General features: G+C 41.0%; 1 protein-coding gene across 3 annotated transcripts in view; it reads left to right on the top strand.

The window, feature by feature from the left end:
• The first annotated feature begins 865 nt into the window (after nt 1-865).
• nrip1b (nuclear receptor interacting protein 1b) overlaps nt 866-20,855 on the top strand; it is an 88,369-nt gene continuing 68,379 nt past the window's right edge. Inside the window, exons 1-2 of one of the 3 annotated variants that reach the window (XR_003867877.1) lie at nt 866-1,276; nt 10,526-10,636. The gene's annotated coding sequence lies outside the window, so the exon portion shown is untranslated. The remainder of the gene's footprint in view (nt 1,277-10,525; nt 10,637-20,855) is intronic. The other 2 variants (XM_029700528.1, XM_029700529.1) reach the window with 2 other exon arrangements.

Below are 20,855 nucleotides of genomic sequence, written 5' to 3'. Positions count from 1 at the left end.
GCAGTGACAAGTTGAGTGTCAGTTCTGTTTATTAAACTAACATTGAATTAAATGACTGTTTAACCATTATGGTGAGGTTACATTCAGTTATGAGGCACATTATCCATTGGTTAACCTAAATGCTGAAGCTGTGTGTGTGTGTGTGTGTGTGTGTGTGTGTGTGTGTGTGTGTGTGTGTGTGTGTGTGTGTGTGTGTGTGTGTGTGTGCGCGCGCGTTTGCGTGTGCACCTGTGTGCGTGTATGTATGTGTCCTGTTAAAAATCTGTCTAACCAATAACATGGAATTAAAACAATAGTGAAAATCAGTGTGGTGGGAGAACTGTATTGCCCCCCTACACACCCACACTCCCAGGCCCCCAGTCTAAAAATAAAAAGAGTTTCTCTGGAAGAAGGGCTGTGCAGAAGAGAAGTAGGTTATGTTGTGTTTTTATTCATGACAGAAAACAGAGATGTTCCCCAGGTCCTCTGAGACATTTTGTTCAAGGCCAAATGAGATAGAAGACTGTGGGCCATCATAGTAGATACCACAGAGATTATGTCACAGAAAAAAAGAGCTACGGCTAAGTAATAGTGGAAATTCATAACGTACTATACTAAACTGCCCAGACTATCAGTATAATGTAATACAACCATTAATGTAAAAGCCTGATTGTGCTAATTTTTAAAAGGCAACAAGTTTTTTGTTGTTGATTGTTACATTTTCATTCCATTTCCTTTGATCTCATCCTTGCTGTCTTTCAGAGGTTGCAAAGAGTTTGTAAGTAGGCCCAATTTATAGACAGTTCATTATTTGATAATTATGTATACAACATTAATAAACACATTATTTAAGTGTCTATAAACCATTGGCTATAAAACTGATTGTATTCTACTTTTAAACACAATAAACCGCAAACGTTTTCACGAAGTCTAACGATACATTTGGAGAGGGGCAGGGATCGGTTGATAATGCCACTGCTCCTTTAAACTGCTCCTTTAAGGGTGGTGTCAGTGGCAGAGAGGAGGAGTGTCGCCTCTGCTGAGTGCTCGGGAGCAAGGGGATTCCGAGAATAAGCAATTCCGTCTGATTCGACTTCAGGTCGCAGAGCCTGATCACTTCGATCCAAACCCGAGGCATTTTGGAATAAATCATCAATTTTTCATAATTAACCCGCGTTCGAGAAATCCGACCTTTTCACCGAGACTATCCGAAGGATTTCCTCCTTTCGAATGATAATGCACCTTTTCGCTTGAGTGGGGTCCACTGTCAGCCAGTGGGGTAGACAAACCCAAGCAGGTACGTGCCGAGCTAAATGTACAGAATAGGCTGTGAAATGAACGGCTCTGTAAAATCCGCGAGGGCACAAACGGGGTGTGTGTCATGGATTTAACATGTTTACAGCATGTTTTTGAGGGTTGAAGGATGTTTGTGTCTCGAGCCTTAGTCTCTGGGCTCATAGCGGTGTGAAAACGCTGCGTAAAGAAGTCGTAATAAACCAGCCAGTGCTGTGGTAATGTCGTTTCCATTTTGTTAAATGGCATCGGGGTTACATTATAGCCAGTTTGAGATTATTTCCTTGTCGACCTTAATAAAACGCATTACCACACGTAGACATGTAATAGCTATTTGCCATAGAAAGCGCCAATGTTATGTCGCCTAAATCTAATGACTCAAATACGAATCATGTAGCTTGTTCGTGCTGGCTACTTTGCTATTTCGTATTTTTCTCACATTGTTACATTGTCCATTCATTGTTGTGACACTGTTAATTTGTTGTTATAGTGTTTGTTGTTACAATTGTTGCACTGTCCTCGCTGTAGTCTAGCCTACGTGTAAAAATTATAGCCTACAAAATGATAGGCCACAAATACATATGTTCAGTTTAACCTGCATTAAAATGCTGCATAGGACTAGTACTAAGTAAAAGGCGCATAGCCACTCACTACTAATACAGATAATGAATATTATTTCTATGAGCATTAGTAAATAGGCCCGGTATTGATATTATGACTGTCAACATCAATTTGGCTCTTTCGTAGTCTGCTCCAAGGTAGCCAAATTAGTAATCATTTCAGAGTTTTGATTGGTGTAGTTTAACGTTATAAATGCATTATAATGCTTCATAGTTAAAACTGGATGCAGATTATTTTCAATTAATCTGTTGTGTTTCCTTGTTCCTTGTCAAAGGTGACAAAATGTTTGGCATTGCACGCCTCAAATGTTCATTCATCATTGGCACAGTGTCTGGAATAATGTAGGCCTACCGTAGTTTTTTAGTCACTTCATTTTTTGAGTTTTCAATATTCAGTTCATATACCAGATTTTAAATTAGCCTTGTGGATTTCTACACAGAAAGTACTGGTGACATTGTATTACTACTACATTATTATTGTTATTATTATTATTGTTGTTGATTATTATTATTATTATCTACATCTTATATATTCTTTAGTTTGCTATGGTTTAATTCAATATCTTAGCAGTAGGCTACTGACAATTGACAGGTAGAATGGATTTGAACTATTCCACTGTTTGGAGTAGTCATCACCAGATGTCCTGTAGCTGCATTTGACCATTAACCTAATGTAGCAGGCATGAAAGAAACGCCTGAAACTGGATCCCCTACATACTGGTCTTGATGAGAAAAAAATGTCAGGGAACATTCTCTTCTGCACTGTTCAACCAATCCAGCAAATGTGGAGGAGGAGTTAATATGGAGTGCCGCCTTGTTAACTTCCAAATGCGGAAGTCCTGTCACAGGCTCTCTTTCCATTTCCCCTGAAAACCGGAACATCCGATTGTTGGGGACTCTGCAGAGGCTATTTGACCATGGGATCGGTGGAGAGGCAAAACGTCAGGGGTTGAAGATTAGCCAGCGGAGTCACAGGAGAGAGAGAGGGCATGACCTCACTGTTATTTCAGGTGTGCTTAGCCACCCTGGCAAAACTTCCCCCCCAACAACAAACCTGTTTACTTTTCATCATTTGGAACACATCAACACATTCAATTGTGTACTAGGCCTACTTTTACAGCAAACCTGGGTGGATTAGCCAAATATAGGCCTGAGCGTTGTTGAAGTGAACTTGGCTGACTTTTGAAAAGTTTAAATACTCAGCCTGTCTGGGGGTCTGGCTTTTAGCCCTCCCTTTGTGGAGTGTTTCAGCTACTTAATTATTTGACCTGATCTTGTACAGGATGTTCAACGGTAGCTGTGTATAGTCCTCTGTACTGGAGCCATAGATAACTAAAACCTCCACATTTAACATGTTCTTGCTCTTGAATAGGCTAATCTGGTGCACATGCCAGCCATATTCCTCCTACACTAAGCTAGTGTACTGTACTCTACACAACTTGTTTTGCTGTAGCCGTGGGTTGTTGTCTAGGGAGCTACTGATGATGATTGATGTGCGGTATCCCGCCACAGAATCAGAGGATATTTAAATGAGAAATATGCAAATGATGTTACATCTGCTGAATGCTCACAAGACTGGACTCTGGACCCTGGTCTAAGAGATCAAGGTTCTGTTTCCCCAGGACAACAAACCATCTGTCTTCCCCGAAAATGGGTGTTACAGTGTTGTAACAGTGTTGTTACAGTTTTTGCAATTAATGCACTTTGCTGTAGTTATGTATTAAAATTAGGGCTAACCCAATTTTGTTGACTGGTTGATTGTTTGGTCGATAGGCTGTTGGTTGACCGAGATTTCTTAAGTCGAGCAGTCGCAAATTCGTTTTTTCATGGTGCACGAGACACCTGTCTGATTCACCCCTGTCTCAGTGGACTAATCCATTGCGGAAGCCACAGGGATGGCACAGTCCATCACTCTAAGACGTCATACTGAAATTGTATATAGTTATATTATGTAAAAATAATGGTGCAACACAAATAAATCTCATATTATTTTATAACAAATGCGTTTTTTCCCGTGTTGGGTATGGTCACTGTCTGAAACATAATCTTCAATGCGTGGAAAATTGGCGCCTTTCCCTATGTTGCTATGTGCATAATAGGAAAGTTAACCAGCATATTGGGATTGAGAACAATGCGGTGGATGCAGCAGCAGCCGAGAAGAGGAAACAGCCCTTGCCTTTATTGTCTAAGAAAATTGAGGAGAGAAAACCCCAACTTAATTAGGTCTATAATCAACAGCCTAACTCTTAAATGTGCCTGGCTTTATAAATCATCCATAAAAATCTACAGAAATAAGACATATCTTGCTTATGTTGCCTGTTTGAGTGATTGTTTAATAGCCTACTGATTCCGTGAGCACCAAGCCTCATGCAACGGCAAAATGTCAGATAAAGCAATTTCACAGATTCGCCTGTTTTTAATCTTTGCTATGCTGAAATAAAGGCTTAACCATTTTATTTCATTAAAACAGACTGGTATTGCTTATAATTTATTTAGTGTTCTTTTCACTGTTCCAATCAGGCAGAAAAATAATATTGTAATCTAACAGCATCTGTTTGTCACACATAATATGCACGTAGCTCACGCTCTTATACCCTCCTTTTTCTTGATCTGCTTCTTATTGTCATTCTAAAAATGATTATTATGATCGTCATCAATAAGTGTCATTTTCATTACTTAGCCCTTTATTTCAATACTTCTATAGGTATCTATATACTGTTTCAATCATTCATTCATGTCATCACACAGCATTATGAGTCATTCATGATTTAAATTCAATCAAGCATTTTAGTTTTAAAATGAAATAACAAAGGGAGTTTTGGATAATTAGCCTAAACAATAAATCAATCGCAAGTCACGAATGCATGCAACTGTTTTTAGTCTTCTGTAATAAAGGCTTTATTCAGTACCAGTCAAAAGTTTGGACACACCGACTCATTCAATGGTTTTTCTTTATTTTTACTATTTTCTACATTGTAGAATAATAGTGAAGACATCAACATGAAATAACACATATAGAATCATGAAGTACCCCAAAAAATGTTAAACAAATAAAAATATATTTTAGATTTTGATTCTTCAAAGTAGCCACCCTTTGCCTTGATGACAGCTTTGCACACGCTTGTCATTCTCTCAACTAGCTTCACCTGGAATGCCTTCCCAACAGTCTTGAAAGAGTTACCACATATGCTGAGCCCTTGTCGGCTGCTTTTCCATCACTCTGCGGTCCAACTTACCCCAAACCATCTCAGTTGGGTTAAGGTCGGGTGATTGTGGAGGCCAGGTTATCTGATGCTGCACTCCATCACTCTCCTTATGGTCAAATAGCCCTTATACAGCCTCGAGGTGTGTTGGGTCATGGTCCTGTTGAAAAACAAATGACATTCCCACAAAGCGCCAACCAGATGGGAGGGCGTATCGCTGTAGAATGCTGTGGTAGCCATGCTGTTAAAGTGTGCCTTGAATTGTAAATAAATCACAGACAGTGTCACCAGCAAAGCACACCCACACCATCACTCCTCCTCCTACATGCTTCACGGTGGGAACCACACATGTGGAGATCATCCATACACCTACTCTGCGTCTCACAAAGACACGGCGGTTGGAACCAAAAATCTCAGATTTCCACTGGTCTGATGTCCATTGCTCATGTTTCTTGGCCCAAGCAAATCTCTTCTTATTATTGGTGTCCTCTAGTAGTGGTTTCTTTGCAGCAGTTAGACTATGAAGGCCTGATTCATGCAGTCTCCTCTGAACAGTTGATGTTGAGATGCGTCAGTTACTAGAACTCTGTGAAGCATTTATTTGGGTTGCAATTTCTGACATTTTCCGGATTGACTGACCTTCATGTCTTAAAGTAATGATGGACTGTCGTTTCTCTTTGCTTATTTGAGCTGTTCTTGCCATAATATGGACTTGGTATTTTACCAAATAGGGCTGTATAACACCCCTACCTTGTCACAACACAACTTATTGGCTCAAATGCATTAAGAAGGAAAGAAATTCCACAAATTAACTTTTAACAAGGCACACCTGTTAATTGAAATGCATTCCAGGTGACTACCTCATGAAGCTGGTTGAGAGAATGCCAAGAGTGTGCAAAGCTGTCATCAAGGCAAAGGATGGCTACTTTGAAGAATCTCAAATATAAAATCTATTTAGATTAGTTTAACACTTTTTTGGTTACTACATGATTCCATATGTGTTATTTAAGTGTTGATGTCTTCACTATTATTCTACAATGTAGAAATTAGTAAAAATAAAGAAATACCCTTGAATGAGTAAGTGTGTCCTAACTTTTGACTGGTACTCTATATATCTTTTGTTTTTCGTTAGAACAGACTCTCTGGTACACTTATTTATTTCGTATTGTTTACACTGTTCCAAATGGTCAGAAAAATATATAATATTGTAATCTAACAGCAACTGTTTGGCACACATAATACTCACGCAAAGCTTGCTCCTATACTCCCCTTTTTCTTGAGCTCCAGTAGTTTCTACTACTAAGTCAATTGACTTCCACAGAATTGACTTCCCCTTTCCCTCCTGAGCACCCAGTAAACATTTGCCCGTTTCGAGTTTCTTTTTCACGTCCTCCGCATACATTTTGCTGTCACATGTTACTGTGTTTCGGAGTTTGTTATAACTAGTTTATTGATGTGATTATGATAGGCTTGAGGTCAGGCCCTATTGTTCACATGCGTGCGATGCTTACATGTTTCACATAAAGAGAGCAAGGGTTGAGGGAATAGGGAATGTTTTTCGTAAACAAATGAGTAATTTTGGTGACAGAAAAAACTAAATGGCTGAAATGGTGTTGCAGCTTCAGCACGAACAGAGCAGTGTGACCATCAGGCTCTATCTTGAGTCATTTATGTGTCTTAATTATTTAATCAAACAGTGTGCTTGAAGCATCAGACAATCACACTGCATATGTAGTTGATTTTATTCAAACACATATGGTGTGTCTGTCTATATATGGAAAAATAGGTTTAAACATTTCGACCAATCGATTGGTCGAAAGAACAGGATGACTCTCCGTCGACCACTATTTTATTTTCTCGGGACAGCCCTAATTAAAATGACACAGTATAAAATACCCCTGTAGGTATATTAAGGGTCAATTGTAGAGGAAGGTATGTGTAGCCTATACTGTGAGAGTGTGTGCATATGCGTGTGTGTGTGTGTGCATACATGCATGCCTTTGAGTGTGTGCGCTTAAGTTGTGTTTTCATGAATGCTGAGCTACTGAAACGAGCTAGCTGTGTTTGAATTACACACAATCTCGTGTCAGGACAGTGTAAGGTTGTCTGTCAACAATCTGCATACTGTAAACTACTGTATATATCAGGTGTCATGACGTGTCCACGATAGGTCTGTTCAGACATTGCGAACGTGTGGTCGGAGTATCAGGCTTTAAGGTTGTTGTAGATGGAATCAGAATGCTGATTGTGGTGTAATGACCAGCCTCTTAACTTCCAACAGTTGGCTACTCTTTAGAAATGTGCTTGGGTTAAAATATATCTCTAACAATCAGGGGTTGGAACTAAAATGAGTTTCGTTCTGAACAGAACCGTTATTGTTTTTCATTCAGTTTCACTGAACCAGTTCGAACCCCCCCCCAAAAAATACCTGTTTCTATAATTCCTTTCTGTTCCTTTGTAGCCATTTCCTCAGATGACTTAGTGGCACATGGGTGGACTGTTATTAATGTTTTTTATAATGAATTTTTACTTTTATTTTTAAAATTACGCAGAAAATCCGGTGTTTCTATGTCAAATGGTTTTGTTATATTTCAGTCTTCTATGACGTATATAAAGTGTAATATTGGGATGCAAACTCAAAATGTAATACATTTCATCTCTATATCTGATGTGGTACAGGTATATTATTATTTTTAAAGCCCATAACCATGTGTGTGAGGTGTATACTTTAGTTTCAAAGTAGATTTGTTTAAGACTACCAAGAAACACTGTGTGGCCCTGATTTAGCCCACAGCTGTAAAGGTTAAGCCTCAGATTTTTTTTACATTTAGCTCAACATGAAATTACTTCAGCAATCAGTGCGGATAGAGCAGCTTGCTATGGAGCGGGCAAGCTATAGTTGTTTACATGCACGATGGACAGACAACTGTAGGGACATTTTGTGGGTGGAAGAGAGTGTGGAGGAGGAGGCTTGAAGCGCTGGGTATCTTGTTATGACATGCATTATCTGAATTAGGCCCTCAGAATTATACCTATGTACGAAGGAACAACTTCTATGGAGGAACCTTCGATGTCTTTGAACTTCTGAGAGTTGTCTTAACGTTGGCCCAGAGCTAGCTAGCTAGCTAGCTAACAAGCTTGTGTATGAAGAGTGACACCAGATTTAAAAACACGTCTGACCTTTTTGTAATTAATAAATCCAATGTGAAACATGATAACTATAGTATCCTTAATTAGCATTGAAAAAGTGAATCCATTATTTTCTCCGAAGTGGCGCAGCGGTCTAAGGCACTGCATCTCAGTGCTAGAGGTGTCACTACAGACCCTGGTTAGATCCCGGGCTGTATCACAACCGGCCGTGATCAGGAGTTCCATAGGGCGGCGCACAATTGGCCCAGCGTCGTCCGGGTTAGGGGAGGGTTTGGCCAGGGTAGGCCGTCATTGCAAATAAGAATTTGTTCTTAACTGACTTGCCTAGTTAAATAAAGGTTTTAAAAATAAAAATGTAAAATCTCTCTTCCTAATTTCTGGATCACGCTTGTAACGTCAATAGGCTAGAGTAGCCTATGCTTCGGAGGGGGAGGGGCAGGTAGCCTACACACACACAGGCAAAGATTTTCATCTGGCAGGCAGACACTGGAATATGTTTCTGAGTGACAGAGTGAGGGCTTTGCATAGACACTTTGTTGTGTTTTTTGTGGGACTGAAAGTCTGGAATGTAAAATAACATTATTAACCAGTCCCCATGCTTTTAAAATGACGGCTCTGTTCCAGAATAGTATAGATCACTTTCACTTCCGGTTCTGATTCTGTTCCTCTAAAAATGTTGTTATTTTCCGGTTTTTGGTTCTGTTCCCTGAACCGGTTCCAACCCCTGCTAACAATAGGCCTAGATGTTGAATTAGTGATGTAGAAATACAATGTCATGTCGGTCATGCTTTCAACCCATCACACCAACTCTCCTAGGCTATCTACTCCAATCCAGGAGCGGGGTGGAAGGGAGGGATGGAACCAAAGTCAATGGGACTCATTTTGATGACATGGCAGGAGCAGCTAAATGCTTCTTTATTGCTGTGGCTCCTGGAGGCAGGCAGGGTGGAATGACGGAATGGAGGGATGAAAGTTGGAGGGAGGCTGGAGCAGGCAGGCAGCCCTCTGAGATACTGACTGGCCCTGGCTGTCTGGCTCATCTGTTGGATAACTCTTCCTCTCTCACCTCACCTTTCTCACCTCCCCATCTCCACTCCCACCTTACTCCCCTCCCCACCTCACCCTCCTGCACCCTGGCCTTGGAGCACTGACAGGGCCGCTCAATTATCCACACACATTGATTCTTACCATTTGCGATTGCTGTAAATGATTTATACTTTGCTGAAATTACTCCCAAAGTGATCCACGGAGAGAGGGGAGAGATGCAGGTCAGATAAATAAGCATGTCACCCACATGAAAACATGGCACCCCATTTCAGAAACAACAGCTGTGGAACCTAACTGTGACAATCAATGAAGCAGTGGCAACAAGAGAGAAGAACACAGTTACCTTGTACTGTTACATACACAGGCCAAACATAATGTGCGTGGCCATTGTTCTGTCTTTCCTTACTACTGATGATATTCAGATATAAAGGCCATGTTTTGTTGTAGTCTGAAGAAGCCCGAACCTACAGGCTGATGTGAGTAGACCTGACTGTCTCCTTGGGTTGGTTGGGGTGGTCACAACAGAGGAGCAGAGCAGAGTTGACTTTCTCTCCCTGCTGTTGAGATGGTGGCCTCAGGCTGTGGAGGTGCTGCAGAAGGCTTCTCCTACTATGTGTGTGGTTGGGCAGGGAGAAGGTCTCTTCACTTCCTTTCTTTATCACAAGCAGGCTAATGCCACTGGCATGGTAGTGTGTGGGTGCACTGTAAATGAAACAGGAAAATACACTCATGAATACAGTAGAATACATTGTTTCTAACTGAAGTAGTTATAGGCTACGATACATCAAAACATGACTCACATTGCTTTACAAAGTAGATACAACAAATAGGCTACTGGTGTGTTTACAATCAGTTTGAAATCACAAGAAGAGGATGAAAATAGGAGACCAATAAATGGCCTTCAGAAAGGAAAGATAATGTTGTTGTAAGCAAAGCCACACTGTTCAACAACTTACAGTATGACTTACAATATGACACCATTTGATAATTACAGAATTTGATAATGACTATCCCAAATTCTTCTAGTTAGCTACTTAGTCTTGTGTAGTTACTAGTTGGTTAGCTGCTAATGCATTAGGCTACCTGTTTTTGTCTGTGTCCTGGTCATCAGGGTCAGTCCTGAAGAGCACAGCTAGGGGGTTAAAGGTTAAAGTCCGATTAGGATGTCAGAAACACCAGAGGATTTTTGCGGACTAAGGGGAGTGTTACTTAACTGTGTCTTATTTTAACCAGGTTATGTGGAGGGACTGAGAGCAGAGCAGAGCTTAGGTCTGGGGGAGAGAGAAGCTGTCCAGGCTAAGTGAAAATGCCACTCATTCCTGACGAGTCCCCGGCCTGGTGAAGGTTAGTGGTTTGTCTTTGTAAGCTGAGGGATTGATGCATGAGCCTGTCTATCGGAGAATTCAAATTCCAAGGCAGGCGCAGTCTCATCACAGCGCTCCCTCCCAGCCAGCATATTACAGGGGCCCTGTCCTTCCCAACTTCTTAACAGCCTGTCCTTATGGGAACCTTGAAGCAGCCCAAGCAAGGACACAGCGTCTGCTGCAAAAAGCCTGTGCAGAGGGAGGCTTTACGTAACGCTGCCTGCCTGCCTACCTACCCAGCTCACCTCTGCTTTAAACATGGGTGTATGTGACTCCCTGACACCACATAGAGTAGCGCAGAGCAGAACACATCCCCCAGGCCCCCAGCCCGGCCCCCAGCCCGGCCCCCAGCCCGGCCCCCTGGACAAGGAGTGGGCAGAGAGATCCCGGCAACTTAATTATATCTTTCTCTTTTAAAAGCTTTTGTTTGAAAGAAAATTTCCCAGTCAATTAGCTAAAGAGGAATTTTCAGAATGTATTAATAAATGATGAATATATTGCACAGGAAGATAGTGGAGGGAAGGAGGGAGGAGGGTAGGTGAAGGGGTGCATATACTATACAGTAGGTGCTGTGGGAATGTGACTGAGAGATTTATTTACCTCAAGAAGGGGTGCGTTCGGGAAAATGTTTATTGTATAAAACATTGTCCTTAGAGTAGGTAGCTGTAATGCTCCAAGACCAGGAGCACCGACCAGAGAGTTCATAGTGCACAGTGTGGTGGTCAATATTTTGATTATCGTTCATGTTAACACACGCTCACACGTACACAGACTCACACCCTGTTGTCTTAATCTATGGGCAGACTGATATCTGAATCATATGGCTTTCCAAGGGAGTGGAAAAACAGAGCTAGGGCCAAATTCAAATGGAGCAGGATCCTGATGACATCACAGTGACTGTGTGTCTGTTTGTGGTAGTAGGAGCTGCTAGCTGGGATTTCCCCATTCAGTCAGTCAGTCACTCACTGCTTGTTTTAGACACACATCCTTTATCCTTTTAGTGCTGTGAAAACAATAACCCGATCCCTATTATGTACTGTACTCCCCAACACCACACCACCAACTGTAATTGTATAACTTTTGGGAGATTTGGGGATTTTAGTGATGAGGCGAGCTGTTGCCAGGCAACAGGGAACCTTGTGCGGGTGGCTGTGCTGTGGAGAGTGCACCAAAAAAAATGTTGGGTTGAAAACAACCCCATTTGGGTTATTTGGTCACCTAGCGCCGGGTAAATATTGGACAGAACACATGCTTGGTTATTTTGAGCCAGCCATTTGGGTTGCGTGAATAACCCAACATGTTGGGTTATTTGGATTACCTAAACGCGGGTTAATTTAACCATCAGTTGTTTTTTTATTCACTTTCATGCTGGGCTGACTTTTCATGCTTGGTTTTATTTAATGTAATCCATAGGTTATTTTCAGGAGGCATGGCCTATTAGGGGCGTGGCTTTCCCATTACATATTTAATATACAATGAATGACATTATTATGTACATATTGTAACAAATGGTAACTCTCCCAACATTGGGATATGCATAGGCTCTTTTAGATCTCATATACTTGTGTAAGACTCATTCATTCTTAAAAGTCTAAGCCGTTGGGGGCGCAGGGGGTTCTAAACTGACATACAGTGTGGAATTGTTTTAAGATGGTCATACTATGGATAATTTAGCTATTTCATTTTGAATTTTAAGACTCCTTTAGGTATAAAACATATATTTTAAAAAGTATTTGATAAAATATTGAATTTGACCTTTACTAACAGACCAGAGAAACGCATTGAATAACACATTCATAAATAGCAAAAAAGACAGTTAAAAAAATAATAATAAGAAACAAGGTTTTGCAGTGTTTGTCCTATATCTAGGAGATATAAGAAAGCTCAGGAAATATATACTGTATATTTTTTTTTACACATATTGAACCCTGTTTGGGGTAGGCACAAAACTACCTTCATACTTCCATTCATTATTTTAAACTGGTACTGGTTACCTTCAGACGAGTCCTGTAACACTTGTGGGGGTCGTAGAGCAAAACGGAGAACACCATCGTGTTCGTGAGAGTCTCCCCTTTTGATGCTACAGACGTTTTCGTAAGTAGACCGATTTCCGGAATGTCTCATGGTCTGACAAACACCGCTCCAGCTCTGCCACCTTTCACCACAAATGCGTAAGTGCGACGTCGGCGTATGCAATGCAAAACTGGCGATTTTTTTATTATGTTACTTAGTGCTTCAGTCAACTCTAGGTGGGGTTAAAGCTACAAAATTGTCAGTGTTTAACCTTAATATATGATAACAATACAACAGAACAGATTAACCGGAATGACATTTACTCTCATGGATGGCCAAAAATAACTATCTGAACGCCACACCCCTACTAAGCCACTCCTACAGTTTTCTTATCTGACCCGCTGCGTCATATTGCAATAACCCAGCATCAAGAACCCAACCTAGATTTTTTTAATGAAAACAACCCAACTAAGTGGCCCAATGACTGCAAACCAGCACTTAGACCATTCAAACAACGCAACATTTTTTTGAGTGTGTAATGGTCGTCGTAGTGAATGGACCAAGGCGCAGCGTGTACGTGAATGCTCATGTTTATCAAAACAAAACAAGAAAACGAACAGATGACAAACAGTCTTGCAGGCAACACGCAGCTATGCAAAGAACAACCTCCCACAATTCCCATGACAAAACCATTCCTAATTATAGGACCTTCAATCAGAGGCAACGATAGACAGCTGCCTCCAATTGAAGGCCCCAATCCCAATTACCTAAACACAGATCTAAACACCCTAGAACAGACATAGAAATATACAAACATAGAACAATGACCAAAACCCCGGAATACATAAATCAAACACCCCTCTACATACACACACACCCTGAACCATATAAAACAAATACCCCCTGCCACGTCCTGACCAAACTATAATAACAAATAACCCCTTTACTGCTTTACTGGTCAGGACGAGTGTGGTGACTGGAGAGGGGTTTAGGAGAAGACCTACAGTATAGCCTACCGCACAGATATGCTACTGAGAGATACATGTACTATGATATAAAACCAGGGAGAATTCCAGTTTGTTGGTGTTTAAAAAATTATCCAAACAGGTTTCTTTGCCTACTGACTACAAACCAGTAAATGTGTTAGTACACTTTTTGTAGTGGTAATTGATAAATTACATATATAACATGTTGCCCTTTGCTTTTCAGACAAGAGTTCATATGACATTACAATATTTGGACTGCATAGGCTCTCACACACTGATGAATAGCATTCTTTAATTTCACCGGCGTGTTCCCTCCCCCCTCATCCTGAGCTTTACCTCTGATCTGGGCTTTTACATTCATTAGTAAAGTAGTGATACTAATGTTAAAATACTAATGACATTGTGGGCATCCTGGTGAGGGGGCTGCCTTGGTAAACAGACAGCGAGAGAGCTGTGGTACACACCCAGGGCTAAGCCTTTCTGCCTGCCCTGTGCAGCGTGAGAGAAAGAGAGGCCATTTGAGAGAGTAGAAAAGATGTCTGTAGGGAGCGCTATGACCTATTACTTAGGGAGAATGGACTGGTGTCTAGAAGATTGCTGGCTCATACTCTGCTGTTCTCCTCTGCCCTTGAGTAAAGGCAATTAACCTGGATTTGGCCAGTAAATATCCAGCAGCCATAGAAATTAAAAAAAGATGTGTGAGACTGATAACCATGGAACTGACTTTGAATAAAAGTGTCCACTAAGCAGAGAGATTAATATTGTTAATAGAACCACTGCTGCCTGTGTATTAGTGATCTTCCTTCCTTCCCTCTTCAGGCTCTGTGAATGCAGAGGAGTAGTGTACTGTAGCGCTCCTCCTCCTCTCTCTCCTCTCTTTCTCCCTCTCTTTCTCTCCCCCCTCCCCCTCTCTCTCTCTTTTTCTCCCTCTGGCATTAAGACCTTGACCTGATTGCTGAAGAGGCTTTTTAAGTAACTCTCCAGAAGGAGATCCAATCATGTGACATCCTTCACCGAACCTCACCCCAACCTCCCCTCCCAACATTAACAGTCCTTATGTGACTAAGAGGGGGCAGGGGGTGACTGACTGACTGTAGCATGCAAGCAGAGCATGCAGCTGCAGGGGTTGTTGTCCTATTGGCTAATCACGCCAGTCCAAGGTCAAACAGGTTGGAGGTCAATGTGTCAGAGCCAGGCAGATACATGGCTTCCCCTAGTTTCTACCCCTTGGATGACTCCTGTCATGATCTGAGCTGGAGCAAACAAACAGCAGCCCCAATAGTCCCCCTGAGCCCAGGGGCCTGCATGCTTCATTGTAATGGCAGCCAATGGCAGGTCAGGCAGGATTAGTCATCGTCTCGACTCTCGATCACCGATCCCAGGATGTGTCAGTTTGAAGGTCAGTCTGTGACTAAAGTGATTCATGTCCTCAATGAACTGGCTGGGGGGATTCATGTTATTGCAGTTGCCTTGAGTCAGTCCTCTTCTCGGCTACAGCAGCAGTAGCTGTCCCACTCATAAAAATGTACCTGCTCCTGCCATACTCCGTCTTTCTTTAATAGAGCTGACTGCTTTTCAGAGTATTTTTAATTGTCATTATAGTTTTTTTCCCCCCTCTGATGTATTTAATATATGTTCTGCCTAGTGAATGGATCAACCTTATCGCTGTGTTAACACCACATTAACACATCCCAATGAAACTCCATGATTTCCATGAAGTGTGTAATGATACATTAGGCAGGAATCTCTCACGCTCAGTATTTTGTCTCTCTCTCTGCCTCCCTCTCTTTCTCCTCTTCCCTGTTCTTTACCTCTTCCCTTTTCTTTACCTCCACATATGCAGGCGATGGTTTGAGGTTATTGGACTTTGGATCAAGGGTTGGATTTTTATTTAGAAGTATTTTTTATGGAATAAGGGAAGCTTTATGAAGAGTTCAAAACAAAAACAGAGTTGGCGGAACATCTGTATTTCCTAAGGTAATACTTGAGTTATAACAGATGTGTGTAACATAAAGGGGTATTTTCAGAATGTAACCTAAGTATTTTTCAGACAGACAGAAAGCCATTTTAATATAAGTGTTTACATGTAGGGTTCGCAGGCCATGAGTAACCCTTAGCTTGTATAACCTTGTTTCCTATCAAGGTTTAGCTTTAGCGTTGCACAAACACACAGCAGCTTGTGTAACTGTATTTACATGTCAGGGAATGGGGCTAGCGCTTGAGTAACTAACAAACTGATGCCAATGTACAGCTTGTGTAACATGCTTTGTATACACATACACAGACAGGCATGCGCACGCACGCACACACACACACACAAACACACACCTGTGGTTGTTAGCTAGCACAAGAGAGCTGTAGCAGCCTAACAGTCCTTGTGTCACTGTGTTTACATGTATAGAGATAGAACAGACCGGGCTGAGTCATTCCATTTCATCTCAGCAAGCCATGACACCCACCATCTCAGATTGTTCTGAGATGGTTTTTGTAATTAAAAACAGATACGATAAACATTCCAGTAACATTATCTTGTTGAAAGACAATTTGAACTCTGAGAAATGAAACAATTTATGTGATTCATATAATATTCAATAAAGTACCCAACATCCGATTTTGACCAAACCTCTTCTTGTCAATGATTAAGACGTGAGGAATCCAAATAAATGGTCAGACGCCACGCACGGACCCTCCCAAACCCCAAATCAATTCCACCCCAATGGCCAGTATACAATATCAGTTCTCTATGTTTGTGTGCGCATTCATCTCTTTATTCATACTCTGTAATGTCTTTTTTTGTGAATTTGGTGATGTTTTTTTCCCTGTCCAGAGAAAAATGTTGTGATCCATTTAATAAACAGACCAGCAAAATGTATATGTGTGTGGCAATAGAGGGAACTGTAACGGTCGTGGTACGTAATGGACCAAGGCGCAGCGGGTTGAGTGCTTATCTTAACTTTATTTCAACACTTAACGAAACAAAACAAGAAAAAAACGATCGAACGAACAGTATTGCAGGCTACACACACAGCTATGCAACAACTTCCCACAAACCACAGGTGAAAAAAGGGCTACCTAAGTATGACTCCCAATCAGAAACAACGATGTACAGCTGTTCCTGATGGAGAGCCATACCAGGCCAACAAAGAAATACACAACATAGAAAACCATAGAAATACAAAACAAGAACATTACCCAAAAATCCCGGAACACATAAAACAAACACCCCTCTTACATAAATACATATCCCATTAAACCCCAAACCACATAAAACAAATACCCCCTGCCACGTCCTGACCAAACTACAATAACCATTAACCCCTTATACTGGTCAGGACGTGACAGGAACAGTGCATCTAGTGGGCAAAACCTGGTACTTTCACATTAAGTTGTGGGGGAAAATGCAAGCGACTCCAATGGTTAATTTCTCAGAAAAACCTTTGACCATTTTATTTGGATTCCTCACATCTTAATCATTGTTAAGAAGAGATTTGGTTCAAATTTGGACGTTGAGTATTATATTTATTTAGTATTACACAAATCTATTCAATTGAAATGGCCAATTTGGGTGCAATCAATTAGTTACATTTTTCACAGTTGAAATTATCTTTCAACAAAATAATGTTGCAGGAATGCTTATCTTATCTGTTTCTAACTACAGAAACCATTTCAGAACAATCTGAGATGGTGGGTGTCGAAATCCTCTTTCTTGTGCTTTTTTAGGTGGAACGACTTGGCAAAGAGAGAGAGAGATGTGGTTTAGCCCAGCCAGGTCTGTCCATCTCTGTCTCTCTCCCTCTTGCTCTCTTGTCTCGCTCTGTGTAAGACACCTGCTGTTCCATTTAGCAGCGTTGACCTTGGTGGTTATGAGGAGACCAGGCCTGACCTACATACACCCCAAAAAGGTTTAGACTGTTCCACTTACTGGCCTTTCCTAGGAAACCTCACCTCCCCTCAACCCTCACAGGCCCCATGAACACATCTGACACACATTCAACCCACAAGAGAATAAGGCCATGTTCCTCAGTTCTCACCTGCTGATGTTGCTCATTCACATTAGTGATATATTTCATGTTTTTTCTTCTGGAGAGGAAGTGCCTTATGTTGTGTTTTTGGCTAGGCCAAGCATAGGGAAAAGTGGAACAGCAGCAGGCTTCATGCTGATGACTGTGTCTCTAAGGCTACCCAACAGGTCTGTGCAGCAGCACAGTAGGTAACCATTAGCATGCAGAGGCTTAGCACTTCTGCTGAAAGTTAAGCACCAGGTCAACCTCCTCACTGCTTTTAAAGTAGGATGTCAGGCAACGACTAATGCTATTCAGTATGTATGCAACCACATGGCATAGCAACCGCGCTGCTGCATCCACTGGTATCACTCTTGTCTCTATATACAGTATGCTTGCCTACTCACTGCATGAAACATGGGTCAAGATATAGGCAAAGAGATGCTAACATATAGCTAGCTATCCCATCTCTGAGTGGAATCAATAGGTTTGGCAATGTATCGATTAGTGCTTTGTGAAAACAAATGATCACGTTAGCTGAGGTAAAACTGAGGGTCACAATAAGGGACAAGAGGAGTCTGTTGCTGTTGTCACTGCTGCTAACTGAGGAACATGGCTAATGCAGGGGAATATTAAAGAACCCAGCCATGACTGAATGCAGCTTAATGAAGATTGAAGAATTACAGTGCCTTCAGAAAGTATTCACACCCCCTTGACTTCTTCCACATGTTGTTGTGTTAAAGCCTGAATTTAAAATGTATTAAATTGACATTTTGTGTCACTGGCATACACACAATACCACATAATGTGAAAGTGGAATTATGTTTTTAGACATTTTTACAAATTCATTGAAAAATGTAATGCTGAAATGTCTTGAGTCAGCAAGTATTCAATCCCTTTGTTATGGCATGCCTAAATAAGTTCAGGAGGTAACATTTGCTTAACAAGTCACATAATACATTGCATGGACTCACTCTGTGTGCAATAATAGTGTTTAACATGATTTTTGAATGACAACCTCATCTCTGTACCCAACACATACAGTTATCTGTAAGTTCCCTCAGTCGAGAAGTGAATTGAAAACACAGATTCAACCACAAAGACCAGGGAAGTTTTCCAATGCCTTGCAAAGAAGGTCACCTATTGGTAGATGGGTAATAATAAAAACAGACATTGAATATCCCTTTGAGCATGTTCTGATTTATATTTTGGATGGTGTATCAATACAACGATACAGATGTCCTTCCTAACTCAGTTGCCAAAGAGGAAGGAAAATGCTCAGAGATGTCACTATTAAGCCAATGGGAACTTTAAAACAGTTACAGAGTTCGTTAATGGCTGTGATAGGAGAAAACTGAGGATGGATTTTTTTTATTTCACTAGGCAAGTCAGTTAAGAAAAAAACATTATTTACAATGACAGCCTACAGGGGATTAATTGCCTTGTTCAGGGGTAGAACAACAGATTTTTATCTTGTCAGCTCAGGGATTCAATCCAGTAACCTTTCGGTTACTGTCCCAACGCTCTAACCACTAGGCTACCTGCCACCCAATGGATCAACAACATTGTAGTTACTCCACAATACTAACCTAACTGACATTGTGAAAAGAAGAAAGCCTGTACAGAATACAAATATTCCAAAGCATGCATCCTGTTTGCAAAAGGCACTAAAGTTACATTTGGCAAAGAAATGAACTTTATGTCCTGAATACAAAGCATTATGTTTGAGGTAAATCCAACACAGCACATCACTGAGTACCACTCTTCATATTTTCAAGCATGGTGATGGCTGCATCATGTTATGGGTATGCTTGTCATAGGCAAGGACTAGGGAGTTTTTTTTCCCTAAAGCACAAGGCCATATATACACTGGAGTTGCTTACCAAGATGACATTGAATGCTCCTGAGTGGCCTAGTTACAGTTTTTACTTAAATCGGCTTGATAATCTATGGCAAGACTTTAAACTGATCAACAACCAACTTGACAGAGCTTGAACAAAATTAAAAAAGAATAGTATGCAAATATTGTACAATCGATGTGTGCAAAGCTCTTAGAGACTTACCCAGAAAGACTCACAGCTCTAATCGCTGCGAAGGTGATACTAACATGTATTGACTCAGGGGTGTAAATACTTATGTAAATGAGATATTTCTGTATTTATTTTTTATAAAACATGTTTTCACTTTGTCATTATGGGATGTGTGTAGATGGGTGAGAAAAATAATAATTGTAATCCATTTTGAATTCAGGCTGTAACACAACAAAATGTGGAATAAGTCAAGGGGTATGAATACTTTCTGAAGGGCATTGTATGTGTGTTTGCGTGTGTGCGTGGGTGGAGATATCATGAGCTGTCGCGACCCACAGTGACATTGGTGTGACAGTGTCAGGTAGGAATGTGACAAATAGAAAGATGTTCTTGGTATTTAAATCAGTTTTCCCTTAAAACCATAAGAAAATGGCATAAAATTCCACGTGAAATCCTATTGCGTGGAATGACTGTTAGGGGACAATAAAGTTATACCACAGTCATAGAGTAGGCTTAGGCATCTGGAATCTGCTTTGTAGCAGGTTACATTTTGTGCCTAAAACAACTGTTATTTCATGTTGACTCTAGTGTTCCTTCCATTTGTTATGTGTATTATCAACTCACAACAAAAAAGAAACCTAGTCAAGTGATTACAGTTCTTCTCCTTACATTCTTTTCCCTCCATTACATGTCTCTCACTCAATTTCTATCCGACTGCTCTCGCTACAGACACGTGTGCTACGCACCTGTCACGGCTGTCGTAGGAGAGAGAGGACCAAGGTACAGCGGGTTGCGTGCTCATCATTATAATTTATTAAATAAACGTGAACACGGAAAACAAAGAACGACAGACCGACAGTTTCACAGGCTACAAAAATAACAGCAGTGCGAAATACAACTACCCACAAAATACAAACAAAACCCATACCTATATATAGGACTCTCAATCAAAGGCAACTACAAACACCTGCCTCCAATTGAGAGTCCAACACCCAATTACCTAACATAGAACTACTAAACTAGAGATAACATAGAAATACAGAAAAACATAGAACATAACCCAAAACACGGAAATAATAAAACACCCTTCTAATCAAACCACCACCCCGAACCAACCAAAACAAATACCCTCTGCCACATCCTGACCAAACTACAATACAAATAATACC

This window comes from Salmo trutta, chromosome 19 (assembly GCF_901001165.1).
Source record: "Salmo trutta chromosome 19, fSalTru1.1, whole genome shotgun sequence".
Taxonomy (NCBI): domain Eukaryota; kingdom Metazoa; phylum Chordata; class Actinopteri; order Salmoniformes; family Salmonidae; genus Salmo; species Salmo trutta.
The sequence above is the reverse complement of the archived record's forward strand: the minus strand, read 5'-3'. Positions and strand labels throughout refer to the sequence as shown.